Source organism: Barbus barbus (genome assembly GCF_936440315.1).
Source record: "Barbus barbus genome assembly, chromosome: 38".
NCBI classification, from domain to species: Eukaryota; Metazoa; Chordata; class Actinopteri; order Cypriniformes; family Cyprinidae; genus Barbus; species Barbus barbus.
The window spans coordinates 15253517-15273264 of NC_136716.1; positions in this window are offsets into that span (position 1 = coordinate 15253517).

The following is a 19748-nucleotide window of genomic DNA, read 5'->3' on the forward strand; positions in this document are numbered from 1 at the left end:
AAAATGCTACTGTAAGTTGCTGTGTGAACAGGACATTTCGAGACTCACACATGTAAAGTAAATGTGGTTGTCAATCCCAAAAACTGACAGTGTGAACGTAGCCCTAGAACAGATGTCTTGGGGGGAGCACTAGAAAGAATCAGTGGGCATTTGCCTTATTCAGTGTACCATCAGAATTATTTTGAAACTGATATTTCAAGGTAAAAAAACATATAGTTACTTTAAATGTTTAAAAAATAATACAAAACGATTATTTTAAAATTAATTAAAGTAATAATAATACAAAAAATCTGCTTGGAGCTTCTGGTTGCCCATCTGTGATTCATGAAAACAGTCATCATAAACCTTCACTTGGGATTTAATGCTAGTTAACCAGTTTAGTACATCTGTTACTCATAGGTGTCCTTCGGCAGTTTGTCTATAAAATATGAGCCATTTACACAATGGATAACATCAGCTTTAGCTTCTTTACACAAACACACATGTAACTTTACCCATCATGCCCTGTGGACAGGCTGCTGGAATTCTTCTCTGGGGAAATAATGGCTTAGATCAGGGAATTGAGGCTTAGCCCTGAATGTCCATTACCAGCCAGACTTCAGCTTAAAACTTCACTTTGAACTACTCATTTGAACAATAATGTATAGTGCAGTTACCAGTTACTCAATCTTACTCATCTCAGTCCATGCGGCAGCCTTCTGCACATTTAACTGATCTTTCGATATGACTTGTGTCAAGATGTTTTTGTCAGGTACAGCACTTTCATTCGACCAAAGCAGATAGGTACATTCTCCACTTACTTGTTTACATTGCTTATGTTGTGTTTTCACTCAGTAATAAGACCCTTGGAACATTTCGGTTCTGTTTTTTCGCACTTTGGCGGAGTCTCTAACAGCTGCTTGGGTGATTTGCACACACAACATTCTGTTCCTTCCCTTCTCCGATGAGACATCATTTGGTGCTTCTTCATATTCCTCCTCACACTTTCTTAAAGTGTCATAGTTGCAAAAAAGTAGTTCAGTTTCTTCACTTTTACAAATGAAATCTCTATTCAGATAATACGGGGCATCTGGTTTTCATTTTAGGTATGACTCAGAGATAAATAGAAGAACCATGCGGTGAAATTCCTGATTAAAACCCTGGCAACATTTTTAATTCTCTTAAAGTCATGAATCTTGGAAAAAACCCTACAATTTTCACCTTTAACCCTCAAAGTTGACTGTTTCAACCACAGATTCATATTGTCTAGGCTTTAAAAAATGCAGAATTCTTGGCCAAACAACAACAATAAAAAAATTAAATAAAAAATACACGACGTGACTTGCATTGTATTTGTTTTATATCAAGATTTTGGGAAGCTCATAATGTTTCGACATTGTCCATTAAAACTGCCTTGAATGTTAGTGAAAGAATGTTAGAAGTAATGTAATATTTATACAAAGTGAAAACTGACACGCCAAGCTGGCTGGATTAAACTTGGAGACCTAATGCTGCTTTCTGCATGACGGAACTGACATGTTATCATAATCGCGCTCTTCTTATCTGTTTTTTTTCCCCCCAGTGACTGAACCTCATTCCCTCTTGCCCTTATATGAGCCAAGATAACCTGCGTCAAACATATCACTAAGGAATGCTTCACAGAGGCCTTTTAATCACAAAAGCTGCACATTTTTCTTCTGGAAGCGCATGACTAAAAGTAATAGGACTTCTAATCGAATGGAAGTTTTGGACATCTATCTCTTAAAAAGAAAAAGACTTTTGCTTCCTATATTGTTCCCCTGACATAACCGTTGTCATAATTGTCATGCCATGTCTCCTTGTCTGACAGGCTTCTGCATGTGCTACACTGCAAAATGCTTTGTAGAGATGAATTAAAACATGCCTGTGAGGTTTCCAGACAATTACTCTTGCCATTCTTGTCAATTCCTGTGGATGATAGAGCGTGTGAATGGGGATGATGTTTCTGGAGAATGTGGTTTCTGTGGCCAGTGAATAAGGGTCTTCACTAGAAGTCCCTGAGCTATGATGCTTCCAGAGGAGGACATGCCGTTCCTGTCCCTCTAAATGCTTCGGAATAAGAAGCCACCAAGCTGTGGCTCCAACAAACCATATATTCTGCCTTTTTCACCCTTCAGGGTGCAATTATGACTAATTTTAGATCCGCTGAGTAACAGACAGAGAGGTCAAATGTCCATGGTTCATATTTTGAGCTCTGAATAAATGTTGGTCATATGAGAGACCACAGTTGCCCAAATCTCCCTCTCTCTCATTATGCTGCCATCTCTTCTCCAAGCACAGGGAATATGAATGGACCATTTTGTAGGTCACACATTTCATACAGTGCACGCCAAAGGTAAATGAGGCTATATAAATTCATGTTAACACAATTAGCGACAATGAAACGGTTTAATATGCTTCTGCTTCTTCCATTTGAAAACGAAAACTATGATCTCGGCCCGGATGCTCAGTTGTGCCCAACTGCACATATCTTGGATGAACAAAGATTCCCATGGTTGTGGTTTTATTTTTTATAGGAAGTGGAATAATTTCCACAGAAAATGGAGCTGTAAAAAATTTGTAAAGCAGACCACTTGGACAATGCTGTGGCAGGATATTCTTTTCTGTCATTTCCTGTCATTGGGATGTTTTTCATTTGCTGGCATGTTTTGTGTCCGATGAGTCTGGTGCCAATAAGACAGTAAGACACAGTGGGGGATGATGAATATGAATAAATTTGATCTCTGTCCTTGATTAGAATCACCATTTTCTTGTTATTTTTCAATGTCCATAAATATTGAAACTCAGACTTTTCAGACAGACTAGGCATCATAATGTCTTGATCTATAATAGTTTTCAAAGTTGTTATAATTATAATTATTTTTATTATACATTGACAATTATCAATAAGAGTACTAAAAACATAAAACTAGGTCTGTAGAATAAAATAATTACATGTTGTGAAAAATTATTATTATTGTAATTATTTTTTAAATTTAAAAAGCCCTGATATAAAACTAATTTAATTCAACTTTGTAACCAAGTCAATATTTAGTGTCTAAAAGGCCTATGCTTCTTTTGAAAAAAGACGGCATTTTCAGGTTTCAGACAGAGCCCATGTGTTTCTTGTATGAGATCTATATCCTCAAAGACATGATCTGTACTGTCAAAACTCCTTCAGTGAATCGTTCCATAGGCTTTATTTAAAGAACATCAAACAACTGCATTGAAAGTGTTTTGAAACATGGACTGACTTATGGTAATGCGTTGGTGCAAACCTTTGTACATTACATTGCGTGTCAGTCCTAAAAACCATGAACATGTCTTGGGATCAACAGGCTTTTAAGATGAACTCATTTGAGGTTTTTTTGTACCATCATCTGGTTCAGCTTGTAGCGCAGCCTCCCTCCTTCCCACCTCCCCCGGTCCCATATGATACTCCCTGTGCTCGTAGGTCTACTAATGACATCACAGCAGACATCTCGATAGATGTCAAACATTTTTCACCACAAGCAGGCTCAGATGGCACAACTAATGGTCTCCATATGATACATGTATAAAACAAAAAAAACTTACTGGGGGAAGGGGAAAGGAATAGGGCTTTGCTGAGCAGAATCAACCCGTGAGAATCCCACTGTGTGACATGTAACATATTTTTCCAGTATAATCCAAGGACTGATGTATAGCATTTCTGATTTTTAGAATTTGGTATTTGTTTAATGTACAAATAGTTTTAAATGAAACCTTAAAAGCTGATCTCATTAGATTAATTTAAAAAAATCAGCAGTGTTACCACTACCAATAATACATGCTGTTTTTTTAAATACTTGCCAATACTTACTGAAAATTAATGATATTAGATTGCTTTTTTGCAGCAACTCCCTGAGACAGATTTGCCTAGTTCTCCAAGGTAGTTCACTTCACTTTCACAGTGCCGTGTTGGCTATGTATGCAAGAATGATTTGTCTGTTGTTTCTTCTCTTGCTCCTTCTCCTTATATGGTGTTGAGCAAGCTCATGAAGCATATGCTTTTGTAAACAAAGAGATATTCTCGCGGGCAAATTTGAATTTGTGGATATTTTGTGTGGATAGCGAGTAAAATTGACATATTTTATAGACAAAAAGCTATCGCATTAATTAAGAACACTTGAAATGTATCGCATTACTCATATGGGTTACTTTTATGTGTCTTTTGGAGTTTGTGAGTTATTAGCCTACCATCATACCGTATCCTAGGAGTCCACAGATGAAAACGTAAAATAAAGGTTAGTAAATGGACTGCATTTGTCCTTCTCACTTCACCCCAAACACTTTATTTGATTTATTTACAATATCATAACGCATTTCTTAATAATAAATAATAATATTTTCATGTTATGTATGCTCACTGCTCATTCTAGTTTTCAGCTCAATTCTTCCCTGGTTTCTCATTTCTGCCTGGACTTTTCCAGAGCTCCAGAAACAGTGTATGAAAATCTCTCTTCTCTGTTTTCCCCTCGCTTTTCTTTTCTTTTCTTTTCTTTTCTTTTCTTTTCTTTTCTTTTCTTTTCTTTTCGCAATTATCCGGTTTAGTCATCCATAGGCCACAATTCCCCAGAGTTTGTTGGTTTTATTCAAGTGTTTGGTTAAATAAATGACATAATCATTGCTTTAGAAACCAGTGAACTCTATCTTGTAGAAATCCTATTTTATAAGGCAATTTATTTTTATTTTTTAAATTGAAATAAGTTCTCATAGAACTGGTTCTGGTAGTTCTCAGTAGTTGTTCAATACAATTTTTCCATAGGCTACAACACATCTTAACAATTATACATCATACATAAAGTCCACTGTTTCAGGGGGATCAGGGCATAAAATGATTGCCATTTATATAGTCAAAAGTCGCATACATACAGTGTTTTCAATAATTTAGTTGTTTGAATGTCATGTACCCATTAGCTAAATGCATGTGGGTGTTTGCTTTATGCACAGTATCATTTATGTTTGATAACACAAGCCCAAGGCCTGTATGCCGTGTACCTCATTCATCAGCAGCAGCATTCATCTAGCAAAAGACAGCAGACGCTGACTAAAAAATTAAAAAAAAAGATTGTAAAATATTGATGCCCTATTCCTTTCTTGGGTTTAGCAAATACATGTTATTCACAGCACAACAGTTCCCATAAGTTTGTCAGTTTATATCTAAAAAAGATGCATTCTCCACAGATATGATATTTTTTTATATATTTTTATAAACCCTATCACTATCAGCAGTGTTGGGGAAAGTTACTTTTAAAAGTAATGCATTACAATATTGCGTTACTCCCTAAAAAAGTAACTAATTATGTTACTTAGCTACTTTTTATGGATGCATTGCAATGCATTGCGTTACTTTTGCGTTCCTTTTTTTAGTAACGCAAAAGTATTTTTTAATACAAGAAGTTCTAATCATAGCAAATGTAAAAGCCCTTTCACACCAAAAAGTGTAATGAATAAACCTCAGGCTGAAGGAAAAGTAAATTCACGTCTGTAAAGTAGAACGCAGGAGAAGAAGGTTCAACACTCTGCAGCAATTAAAAACAATGAAGCACAATTGTTAGTTTATCTAAAGTCATTTTTGGCTTATTAGGATGGTTGAACTGTATCATCAAAGGTCAGCAGCAAAGACATTGGTTAATAAAATGGGATTAGATATATTTGTGTTATTTAACATATTTAATTATTGCAGGTTTGCGTCATATTCTGAGTTTGCATTTCACTGTTTTAATTCATTTTGATGAATACTAAATCTGTTTTTTGTGAGGGAGATTAATTAATGCACATTCACGTTTAGTCTAGAACTACAGTAACAGCATGTTCACACAGCGCACTGTCAGTCAATAAATGGGAAAAAAGTTACTGGTGTTACTTTTTTGAAAAAATAACTCAGATATTTTCTTGTAAATTAAAAAGTAATGCGTTACTTTACTAGTTACTTGAAAAAAGTAATGTTATTACGTAACTCGCGTTACTTGTAATGCGTTACCCCCAACACTGACTATCAGTACATCTATTTTATTATTTAGGCCTATCTTTGTGTAATAGTTTTCCTTTTGCTTAGCCAGATGCAACCTATTTATTGTTTCACAGTATTCCTCCATTTCTTTTCTCACAATATTGATGGTGTCATTTTAATGTAAAGAAACTGAACCCAATTCCTATAGAATTTGCCACTAATAATGTTTTTTTTTTTTGACAAAACAAAGGGCATAAGGATAAGGTCACAAACTGATTGGACAGCATTTATGCTTATATGATATATTTTGTGACTTACCACACACCAAAACAATGCTGTGTGCTTGGCCCAGTTCACTTGTTGCATGTGTACCCATTCATACAGTTGTGGTCAGAATTATTGGCACCCTTGGTAAATATGATCAAAGAAGGCTGTGAAAATTAATCTGCATTGTTAATGCTTTTAATCTTTTATTTAAAAAAAATCACAAAAATCTGACCTTTCATGGGAGGAAATATCATTATGAAATAAATGTTCATCTCTAATACACATTGGCCACAATTAACAGCACCCTTTTATTCAATACTTTTTGAAACCTCCATTTGCCAGTTTAACAGCTCTAAATTTTCTCCTATAATGCCTGATGAGGTTAGAGAACACCTGACAAGAGATCAGAGACCATTCCTTCATCCAGAATCTCTCCAGATCCTTTAGATTCCCAGCTCCATGACGGTGCTTCTTCTCTTCAGTTCACCTCACTCATTTTCTACAGGATTCAGGTCAGAGGACTGGAATGGCCATAGCAGAAGCTTGGTTTTGTGGTTTGTGTTTGGATTATTGTACGGTTGGAAGATCCAAACATGGCCCATTATAAGATTTCTAATAGAGTCAGTCACTTATTGATTTTTTATCTGTTGGTATTTGATAGAATCCATGATGTCATGTGTCTAAACAAGATGTCCAGGACCTCCAGCAGAAATATAGGCCCACAACATCAAAAATACAGCAGTATATTTCATTGTACACATGGAGTACTTTTTATCCCTGTGTTCACCAAATCCATCTTGAGTGTTTGCTGCTAAAAAAGCTCATTTTTTAGTTTCACCTGACCATAGAAGCCAGTCCCATTTGAAGTTCCAGTCATGTCTGATAACTGAATATGCTGGAGTTTGTTTTTGGATGAGTGAGGAGAATTTTTCTTGAAACCCTCCCGAACAACATGTGGTGATGTAGGGGCTGTTTGACAATTTTTTTTTTCAAAAACTCTACCTTTCTCTACAATTCTCCAGCTGTGGTCCTTGAAGAGTCTTTGGCCACTCAAATTATCCTCCTCACTGTGCATTAGGACGATATAGACACATGTCCTCTTCCAGGCAGATTCATAACATTTTCTGTTGATTGGAAATTCTTAATTATTGCCCTGATGGTGGAAATGGGAATTTTCACTGCTCTAGCTCTTTTCTTAAAGCCACTTCACTAATTTGTGAAGCTCAATTATCTTTTGCTGCACATCATAAATATATTCTTTGGTTTTTCTCATTGTGATGGATGATTAAGGGACGGATGCTTTGTTTTCCCTCTTATTTATATTTCTGTGAAACAGGAAGCCATGGCTGGATAATTTCATGTTCATAATCACCCTGGAGTGCTCAAAATTGTAAATATGAATGGGAATATACTTCAGAGATACTTTACTCATAAGAATTTCTAGGGGTACCAATAATTGTGTCCAACGTGTATTTGAGAAAAACATTTATTTCATAATGAGATTTCCCCACATTTTCAATTATTTTAGTTCAATGAAAGGTTCGATTTTTGTGATTTAAAAAAAAAAAAAAAGATCAAAAGGATTAATAATGCAGGTTTATTTTCAGAGCCTTCTTTGATCATATTTACCAAGGGTGCCAATAATTCTGACCACGACTGTACTATGTTCTTTCTTATTTTAGTAATTTCAATTATGAGGTAAAAATGATCTACTCACCCTGAACCTACCCTTAAACCAAATCCTACCCCATGTAGTTACCTTATATAACCAGTACTCTCTTAGGCAGGTACACTGTAAGTACAAGTAAGTACCATAGACTGTAAAAAAAAAATGGACGTAGTGTCCGTGACGTCACTCGTAGGTTTCTGAAGAGCGTTTTTGAAGCCTAAAGTGGGCGGAGCCGACCGCCGCCATCTTGGCAACGCGTCACCGCGCGTCACTCCCGGATGATCCAAAATGGGCAATGAGGCGGGACGTGGGCGGAACTGAGGTGTCTGGTTGTCTGTATATAGTATGCTTTATTAATCATGTTTCGTCTTTTAAAAACAGTTTTAATCGGTTTTAATTCTTTAAGCCACAGAGTTTGTATTATAGCCTAACAGTTTTCTATTGGAGGAAAACGCTTAACCAGTAACGTTAATTACAGGCCTAACGTTACAGCCAATCACAGTCTGTCGGATTCTGGAGTGTAGTTAAGTTTTAAATAAAATTATAAAGAATAAATAAATTAATAAATAAAATTACATTACAATATCACTCACCGGAAAAAAATGGAGCCTAGACTTGGACGGTCTGTTAGTACAATTAACCGCACAACAAGCCATTTTATTAGATAATTTTAAGAAATAATAACGAAAAAAGCCATAGACTGTATAAAACAAAAGCAGAAACACGGCAGAGATGCCAAGTTCAGCGGCTGAGGTAACGTGACGGCTAACAGACAGCAGATAGAGACAGCAACGTCAATCAACCTGTCACTCAAGTGGCCACGCCCTTAATTATGCAGAAGTTTAAGGCTTAATATAATTTAAATGGATGAGTTATAAAAAAATTTACCCCCCTCACAGTTGTCACGAAGGGCAAAATTAGCTATATAGACCAAAAAAAAAATTTGTACCAGGCTGTAAACATGTTTTTTTCTACTGTAAAGTTGGGCATTTTAACATGGAGAGTCAATGTGATTGACTCCCTTTTGGAGCCAGCCTCCAGCGGCTAGTCGATTAATTGCAGTTTTAATCACTTCCGTGTTGGTTTCACTAGAGGGAGCGGGAGGTTGCCGCTTGGTAAGTACACATACTGTAAAATAATGTGCAACCGATTTTTTTTTTTTACCAACTAAGAATACAAAAAGAAGCTTATAAAATGTGTAAATGAGTCCAAACAGAAATGACATGCTGACACCTCCACATACTTCTATACCATTAGTCTGCATCCTTACAACAAAAATGAGTGTGACACATCAACTCATTCATTTTCAGATTGTGGCAAGAGACTGGCCTTCTCCAAAGCAAGAAAACACCTGTCTCTACAGTTTCTTAACTTTAGAGGGCTTGAGGAGGTTGAATGTAGGAAAAAATAGAGGTAGGAAGGAAGGGATGTAGATGAGGTTTAGCATGTACAGCTGGAAAGCTCTGCAACAGAAGCCAAATGAGTTAGTTGTATACTGCTCTTGGCTATCTGGTACATTGTAATCACTGCACTGGGAACTCCCCGTGCTTCTGCATCAGAACATTTGTTTCCTCTGGGACAAATATGAGATCTGTTGAGGCTGCTGTGGCATGTGTGTAGCTGGGTTGACCCTACACTGAAATATGTTCCTTCATCAGTCCTATTTTTAGTTAGCAGTAGTAGTATAATGTACCGACGCACAGATTGGCCATATGGTTGGAACCTATCTGTGAACGAAAAAAAAAAGGTCCATATCAGTCAACACTTTTTAAATGAATTTAATTGCTGTCTGTTCTGTCTGGAGAACCTCCAGTTCCTGGAGGAGCTGAGATGAGAGTGTTGTTGAATGCAGATGCAGTCTATCTGTCAACAGCTTGGTCTACTTTTGATGATTTTTTTCCATAAATGTAATGCCACCTGATTGTGTGCACACAAGTGCACATAAGTATCTGTCTACAGTATACATCTTCCTTGATCACATCTCGTAAAAGTGCAACACAGGCCTAGTTTTAAAAATAGCTGCAGTCTAATAAAGGCAGATGAACTGGTGGGTCAGGGAGGTGAGGCGAGGTGAAGAGAGGAGCGCGGGGTGGGCTAAACAGGGGGTCACTGGCTCAAATAAACATGAGCTTGCTTAAGGTTTTGTTTTCTTAGAGAGAAGAGATATGATTAGACTTCCAGCTGATCCCTGGGTGGTTCATCAAGTTCAAGGTCTCGATTTCAAGGTTACCGGTTACCGGTTTCCGCCCGATTTCAAGGTTACCGGTGATGGCAAAAGTATTTGAATCCTTTATAAATGAACAAGAAAAACAATTTTTAGCTGAAAATGAAATTTTAAATAAATTTCAGTCAGGCTTCAGATCCGGTCACAGTACTATAACAGCAGCCATATCGGTCATAAATGATATTATAAATTGCTTGGATAGTAAACAGTATTGTGCAGCTTTATTTGTAGATCTTACCAAAGCATTTGACTCTGTAGATCATACAGTTTTGTTGCAAAAACTCAGGTGTGTGGGTTTTAGTGAGATGGCTTTAAGTTGGTTCAATAATTATTTATTAGACAGGACTCAATGTGTTTCAGTTGAAAATTATAGTTCATCAGAGTTAAAAATTATAAAAGATGTCCCACAGGGATCCATTTTAGCACCCATTTTATTTTCAATATATATTAATGATTTGGGATGTGGGATAACCCCAGCTAAAATTCATTTCTACGCTGATGACACTGTTATTTATACAGTAGCTCGTTCCTTGGACCAAGCTATATATATTTTGCAAGAATCTTTTAGGACATTGCAACTTTCATTGTCAAATTTAAAATTGGTATTAAATTCTAATAAAACGAAATATATGCTTTTTACCAGACATGGCATTACATCGGATTACTCTATTTTAAGTTTAGAGGGGGAGAGTATAGAAAGAGTTAGTTGTTATAAATATTTGGGTATATGGCTGGATGAAAAGCTGAGTTTTCAGGTACATATTGAAAATCTATTAAAAAAGCTTTGGCCAAAATTAGTTTTTTTGTATAGTTTAAAGAAATGTTTTCCCTTTGAAGCAAGGAAGAGAATTATACAAGGTTGTTTTGTTTCAGTGCTGGATTATGGTGATGTGATTTATATGCATGCAAGTTCTTCTATTTTAAAAAGTTGTATTATGTATGCTGCATTACGATTTGTGACTTGTGCCTTTTCTCACACTCATCATTGTACCTTGTATGAATTAGTGGGTTGGTCCTCTTTGTTTCAGAGGAGAAAAATACATATGTTGTTGTTTACAGCTAAGGCCTTGTTAGGTAAATTACCCTCTTATATATGTAGTCTTCTATCTAAAACTGCTTTCTCTTTTTATGCTCCTTTCTTATGGAATGAGACAGAGTATTTTAATGTTGAAAAAACTTCCTTCGCTGAATACCTTTAAAAATGTTTTATGGTCTAACTGTAAGGACACATGTAAATGTTTTAATTAAGAAAATTATTTTTTGTGTGTGTGTACGAGTTTTAATGTATATGTAAACTGTTTTGTGTGAAACTTTTTGTGCTGCCATTTTGTCCAGGACTCCCTGGAATAAGAGATTTTATATCTCAATGGGACTATCCTGGTAAAATAAAGGAAATAATAATACAGGCTGTTTACTCTAGATGCATCCAGACGGTGTAAGGGTTAGCTGATGTTGAGGCCAGGATGAAATGTACGGACGAAAATATTTAACAAACAAACATTCAAGGGAAAGATGGCACATGTAGTTGAATTTTAGTTGCATGCCAAATTATGCACTATACACACTATGTACTCTGCCATAGAATGCATGAATTGTAGAATGTTAGCTTTTTCATATAGAGCATTTAACAGTGTTTTGTTAGCAGAAGCATGTACCTTTTAGCCCCTCCCCCTTCGAAACACAGAGAAAGTTGCAACTCTTGAGTGCATAAAGTGTCCAGCACACTTTGTTCTGTACAGTATCATCTGGGTACTGATAGTGCACTACACCTCACTGCTTTTTTATTTGAACACACCTTTTTTACTATAAAATGTTCTAGAATAGTGTGTAAGTATGAGAAATGGGAATGACAGACTTTCAAATTATGCTGAGGTGAATGTGCTCAGATTTCATGGAAGCCTGATCATGTTTTCAAGAGTTTTAGTGTGTCATTTTTTGTTCGATACTTACTGTTCTTGTTTTTACTTCAAACATAGCCTATTTCTCATATCAAACATGATTTGATATGACAAAAGTGCACTAATGTATAATTTGGGGTGAGTAAATGTTGTTTTTGAAAGAAATACTTTTATTCAGCAAGGATGCATTACATTGATTATTTATAATATTACAAAATATTTATTTTTCCAATAAATACTGTTCTTTTCTATACTTTCTATTAATCAAGAATGCTTAAATAAATGTATCACAGTTTTCCCAAAAATAGATAATAATTAGAATAATTTCTGAAGGATCATGTGACACTAATGACTGCTGAAAATTCAGTGTTGCCATTACCAAAATAACTACATTTTAAAATATATTTGAATAGAAAACAGTTCAAATATTTCACAACATTACTGTTTTGATGGTAGTTTTATCAAATAAATGCAGCCTAGGTAAACATAGGAGAAGAGACTTTTCTCAAAAGCATTTAAAAATCTTACTGACCCTAAATGTTTGAACGGTAGTGTGCAAGTATGTACTATATATATGTATCTCGGAATGAGAACATTTGATTCATGACAGATCGCGAGAGATACATAGTTGCTCTGTGAGCTAAAGTTAAGGCAGAGCCGATCTCACTGGCTAGCTGCTGGACAGCAGATAAATATTTGAAGAGAAATGAAAGAAGGTGGTCTAAGCCAAGTCCAGAGTAAAGTAAGCTTTCCAAATATTTAAGGAGTTCTACAGTGAAAACACTCCTCTCACTTCAAATAAAATGCCTGGAGAGCTTGCTCTAATAAAAGCTCAGAAGGATTATTTATTTTCGAACAGAGAGGTTGGATTAATGAGAAATAGGGCAATGAATGTGATTAGGTGTTATTCATTAACCCACAATAACTGGGCTCAGGTATCTGCCCTCAGTAAGATAGCAATCTTCACTAATATCGGCACAGCACCTGCATCCACTAGGGGGTGGTCTCATGTCACAGGACTTACAGGCAAAGAAAACAGTAGTTGTTTTTTCAGTAATTTGTGCCATATGGCATGCAAATTATTATTATTATTTGATGTGAAGGTCTAAATTTACTGTTTTTTAAACCCTACTGTATGCACAAGCCTTTTTTTTTTTGCTTTGTCCCTTTAGAGAAATCTGTCTTCTCTGCATCAGTGTGAGGGCCTGGCTGTGATGGCTGTCTGCTGTGTGCTGATGGGGTGAGGTAGATCTGTCTCTCCAACTGAACATAATAAAGCAACCAAAAGCCCTTCAGAGCCTCACGCTCTGTGTCCACTGCCCACGGGGGTCTTCTAATCGTCCCAGTAATCACTATTAACTCAACAAATCAGGCATCCTGCTGTGGAACGTTCCGGAGTTGTGTGTTATCTGAGAGCGTGGTGCTGGACGGCCAGCTGACTCTGAAAAACACAGCAGCGATCTCCTGACAATGCAGGGTCAGAGTCTCACCCAACACAGGAAGAGCAGTGCAGAAACTTATTCCCTGCTCCATATGGATATCATAAAGATCAGCTGCTGCATTGCTTTATATATCTAAGATTTCATCACTGTGTTATCAAGTTTACTTTTTAAGTGAAACCAAATAGTGAACTTGCTCTGTCATTACTACTTTCAATCATATGGCAGACAGTTTTATCCAAAGCAACCTAAATTCTATTTAGCCTATACTTAAATGCATTGTTAGTCACTTAAAAACATCTGACAAATGCATAATTGTAAATATCATAAGCTGTGTTGTTGTTAATGGTATCAAATTAATATAGGGAAATATGAAAATAGTAAGCTAAATTGAATTAGGATTTGACTCCATCATTATTTTCTCCCTATTTTAGAAAATCTAGCTGTATAATTATTTGGACACTTAAGATGTTCGGTGAGTGTCTTTTGTCCTAAAGTTACATGCATAGGTTAATCATGCTTAGTTCTGTGTAACATATCACCTGAAAGGCTTCTTAAGACAGCAGGGGTCTCATTTATAAAAGTATGTGTACGCTAAAATCCATGCTAACATTCAGATTGATAAAAATGTTCTTTGAAGTGGAAAAAGTGCTTAGCGACATTTTATAAGAAGGCCTATAAACCTTTCCTTGTGGCAGTTTTGGAGAACTGCAAGTATCTCTGAACAATTCTTGTCACTCGCCATTCGCAAGTAAAGAATTTGGACGCTAGCTGATGCTCTTTTAAATGTTAATAACCTTAATTAGGGGGCATTTACAAGGTAGAGATCTGAGACCATTCAGCTGCACACAATTTCAAGATCTTCTGTGATTCGTAGATTGGATCTAGAAAAAAGGCATGCACGTTTTTTATGTGTATGTTCATTTCTCTGAATCACACATATACACACAACTGACAAATGATCTTAGACCAAATGTAGGACATTTTCTATGCAGCATTTTATAAATGAGGCCCCAGGAGATCAGATGGAGGATATTGAAAAAAACAAAAAAAAACATGGCTTTAATTTTGATTGCATCTGATTGTATAGTGATTGATTTGATAAAGGTTTCTACCACCCCCATAAAACACAAATTGTATGAGCAATGCCAGCCCTGCACTACTTTTAAAAAGCCACCAAGATCTGGAAATGATTGGAACTTCACACATTTCCAGCTTTACAATAAAAGCCTGAGACAAAACCACTTACATTATTATAACCTTTGAAATGAACAGATTGCTACTTTTATAAAACCAAAAGGTAGAACATTTCTTTCTTTCTATTCAAACAGCGAATGTACTTAATTTTTGTTAATGTCATTCCAAACCTTTATGACTTTCTTTCTTCTGTGGAATCTAAAATTAGATATTTTAAGAATTTTGAGAAAATTCCAAAATAACTTCTTTTGTGCTCCACTGAAGAAAGAAAGTCATACAGGTTTGGACACATTTAAGGGTGTTTAAATGATGACATCATTTTCACTTTTGGGTGAACTATCTCTTTAAGACTTATAGCTGTGCTCCTTGGCAAAGCTGCATGTGTTGAACCCATCTGTTAAATGTTACAGATGCCACGAGAGCTAAAGAGGAAACTGTTTATTGGCTGTAAAATGCAGGTGATAGAAGCTCAGTGTAGGAGTTGACGTGGGATATAACAGCACCCTCAAATACCTTCAGCCTAATGTAGCATAATGCTGTCTGTCAGTGAAATGGGTAGTTTGACAGTCTTTCTCGAATCAAAGCTGACCCCTTCTCAATATGTTGCTTCACTGTGACTAGAGAGAGCACTCAGATAACCTGAGCACAATTACATTGAAGAGTTAAAGGGTGTTCTGGGTGATAGCATTGCCTATTGGGACAATCACATCCTTTTATACTTAACTAGGCATGATATATCAGTACCATATCAGTTAAGCCTGTTGTTTGCTATATATTGTAGAATTTATTTTATTGTATTGTATCGTTTCCTATTGTCATATTGTAATGTTGTGGTGCCTAAATTTACTAGCATTTAAAATGTTTGATTTTCGTTAGTGTTCTATTGTCAATTTATTTAGACAACATAATATAGAATTTTGCACATCATCAGCCGTAACAGGGAAATAATTGCAGGCTTATATTGGACAAAATTTAGAACAGTTTAAATTTAAATTAAATTCTTTAACAGTTTAAATTCTTTATCTTAATTTAACTCTTAATAATAATTATACAAATAATAATTATTCATTTTAAATAAAATACACTAGAGTATAATGAGCTATTAATAAACTGCTATAATAATAATTTAAAAAACCACACTAAGCCAAATCATTGTTTCTGTCTTATTTTGATTAAATGTGCATACCTAGTCTTGAGTCTTTCATTCTGCTGCTTCCTGAAATCTTATCTCAATGACCACTCCTGGACCCCCCGCTGTTCATCTCCTTCAGAAACAGGAAGGACCCTTCTCGTCAGCTCTAAGATCTCCTCTTACCTCTGTATCTCTGCCATCTTTCCACAACTTACGGACGTCACCTCTTTGGAAGGCTAACATAAAAAGTTCTGGAGTGGGGGAGGGTGTTCATCTGTGTTGATGGTCTTACACCAGTGATTTGCTATGGCTAGTTTCCTATGTCCTTTCCAGCGTTGAGGGATGAGTCCTGGGAGGGGAAATGACCCGGTTGCCGTCGGCTATGCCAGTGCTGGTTGCTCAGCAGGACTCTAGGTCTGTCCACCTGGAGAGGGCAGAGGGCACTGGGGAAAGGGTCAATGACAGTGCTCTCAGAGCAGTTTCCTGTGTTTTTCAACATCTGCAGCCCACTGGGGTTACATCACTCAGCATCATCTGCAGCTGTCAACCCCAGCACACCAGCATCCCCAATGTGCCCTGACCCCCTTCCTGCCTGCCCCACACCGTTCTGTGTGCCTCTGCAACCCCCCCAACCCCAGAGATAAACAGCAGCGAGTCAGATTACCCAGAGTCCCCACTTCTCTGAAGCAGCCCATTCACAGGCCTCTAGATAGTGATAAGAAGATGAATCACAGCACTGTTCTGAGCGCTTTGTGGATGCCGCACTGCTCCATCTAAGAGGCTCTCTTTGTGTGTTGGTGCTTCAGCTGTGTGTGTGTGTGTGTGTATCTGTGTCCATGTGTTTCAGGAGTTTGTCTGTGTGTTCACTGGCAGTGTTACTATTTCTTGTGTATTAGAGGCCAAGATGAGCGACTCTCAAAATTGTAACAAATGACATGGGACAGAATGACCTGAGTGGTCTGTACAAGAACACACTGAGCAGGGCTAAACAATAAGGATGCCCGCTGAACAGTTTTGGAGAATTTCAGGCCAGTTGATGAGAAAAGTGCTACGCTGACATTAAAAATTTAACATCATTGATTTTATACAGTAATTTTAAGCCTTGCTAATTTAAACATTTGGTCAATTTACATTGTTGTTGCAAATTCTGTTGCTGATGTTTTTCAAAAAAGACTTGTAATAGTCTTGAAAGCAGTAAGAATTTAAAGAGTTATTTTCCAGCTTTTTGCATATTTTGCTTATTTTGTGAAGACTAAAATAATCATTAAAAAAACTGTTAAAAATATATATAAAAACATTTTAATATTTTGCGTTTTATATTCTAAATAAAATTTAGAATATAAAATGCAATATAAGACCAAAGGACCAATTCCCCACTATTAACTATTCTTATTAACATGCATATTGCTAGCATATTGGCTGTTCATTAGTACTTATAAAGCATAACCATTTAGAACCCTTAATCCTGCCCCATACCTCAACCCAACAACTACCTTTCTAACTATTAATAAACAATGAATTAGGAGTTTATTGAGGCAAAATTATAGTAGTAGTTAGTTAATAATGAGAATTGATACCCTAGAGTGACCCAAATTATTTTGTGGTGAGGCCAATGAAAATGTTGTCAAGTCAAGTATCAGAGCTACTGCAAAAAAAATCCTCGTTGAGGCTTATGTTGACTGTCTTTTTTTGACCAACTTCCCATTCTTTAAGTGCAGGAAACAGTAATTTGCATGGCTGGTAGCTATATGTTGCCCACAAAACTGATTGCCAGGATTGCCATAGACTCTCATCTTTAGTTGTATTTCAGTTGCACAATGTGGTCTTCCCTGATCCAAGTCAGATGACTAATGTTCATATGTGGTTAAAAAGCCCTATAGGGCCACAAGTCATTAACAACACCCATGGGGGCTAGTGCCTCACGCAAAACTCATCAAACCTATCCATTCACTTTCATTACATACTGCATGTCATTCCAATTCCAATTTCCTTACACACACTCCAGAGGAAAAAATAACTGCACAAATAGTATAACAAAATTTCATTGTGCCCACATATTGTGTAACATTGCTTGTCATGGTGAGGCAAAACACACAACCAACTATGTCGCCACTTACTGTGGTGAGTTAAATAAAGGTCAGGCTAGGTGCAGGGTCTAGACAGACATTAGATTTACCCTGCCACTCCATCTTTAACGTACTTTATGGGCCTCTGTTGGGGCCGCAGGCTTTTGCAGCCATAAACTAGCAACCTGCGTGTCATACTCCAATGTGCACTTGGAAGAGATAGACAGTTTGTGGCCAGATGGGAACTCTATTTACAGATGCTCTGTCAGCCCAAACCATATTCAAAATGTTGGATTTCCCCTCTTGCACTGGATTGCTATGTTTGTAATCAAGTTACTCATCCCAGTGGCTGGGGTCATCATAACAGTTCCAGTCAAGCTGTCATTTTCAGTTTGTTGCACTTAAAGTTTATGACATCGAAAAAGAATGATCATGATGATGTGAACTTTGATTTGATCATGCTAATCTTTTCCTCAGTCTCTTTATAGGAAATTGACTATTGAAATTTGAAGCCTAGTCTTTTGTACTGAAAGGGTGGTGAATTTGTACCATAATCAACAGGATTCAGCAGGTAATTATGAGTCATTTGTCATGAAGTGGCAGGATGAGCAGAAAGCTTAATTGTAACTTGCAGTAAATCTCTGACTTAGCTGAGATTCCACACCCTGTCACACCTCATTTTGATTCTCATGGGTACGCCAGCTCTGGGTAACCCCAGTCACCCATCCTTTGTTTGAATAACATAATGGGTTAAGCTAATCGTTCAACCTGACACATATAGGCCAATAGGAAAATAATGTCTGTGCTCAAGTCTTAAGTGTAAGAAAACAGCTATTGTAGCCATTGAGTGGGTGTGGTATGCGAACTCTTTGGAAGTTGTTGTTATCACTCTGAGGCAGCTTTTTCATGGACCGTGGTTATGTTTGATGTTTTATTCAATTCATGTTTCATTTAATTACAAAGTTTGTCTCAAATATACTGCTAAAATGATCACAAAACCCTTTAAATTTATCTCAGATGTTTCTACTAATCCTGGAAAATCAGAAATCTCGCGTTTTGAATTTTATGATTTTTATGAATCCAAATCTAGACCTTAATTATTACAGCAGACACAACAAACCTGATGACAGATCAGCATAAAAAGGGAATTTCTCTTTTATGCCCAGGCCCTGTGCCCCAGAACTGGCAAAGCCCATGCTGGAAAATAGTTTCCATAAGATGGCTCCCATGGGTTTATAAATAAAGCACATACTGAATGAGTTACTCATAATCTTCCCCATGAAAAATCAATCTGACTTGTTTGGAGAGAAGTTGTGTGGGGGTAATAGAATATTGTAAACTGTGCTAACTTGTACCATCTGTGGCGATCTCTCTCTGACTTTCAGCTTTTGTAAATCGAGAGTTATTTTTGGTCTAAGCCATAGTGATGAAGGACATATGGACAGCTGCAGTGAAGAACGATTCTGCTGATGGTTTTCCTAGATGTTATGGTTTGGTATCGTTAAAGAAATATTTCAACAGTATCTTTGACAGATACTTTTGCATTATTAGATTTGCAATAATGCTGAATGTATATAAACATGAAAATATATCACACAGTATTGGGTAAAAATATTGACTTTTCCATTTGATTGCTATCTCACATGGCAAAGAAGTCCCAAGTTTGCCATTCGAATGGAATGCCTGTCTTGCAAAATAATGAAAAAGAAATTGTGTCTTTCTATTGAGCTGCCCTCATGGATTGCATGCAATAAGTGTAGTCACAATTTATAAACAAATGACTCTGGCACTTTTACCCCCGGTTTCACAGATGAGGCTTAAGCCTAGTCCTAGACTAAAATGTAAGTCTTAGCTGTTTCAACTGAAAGAAACTTGCACTGATTGA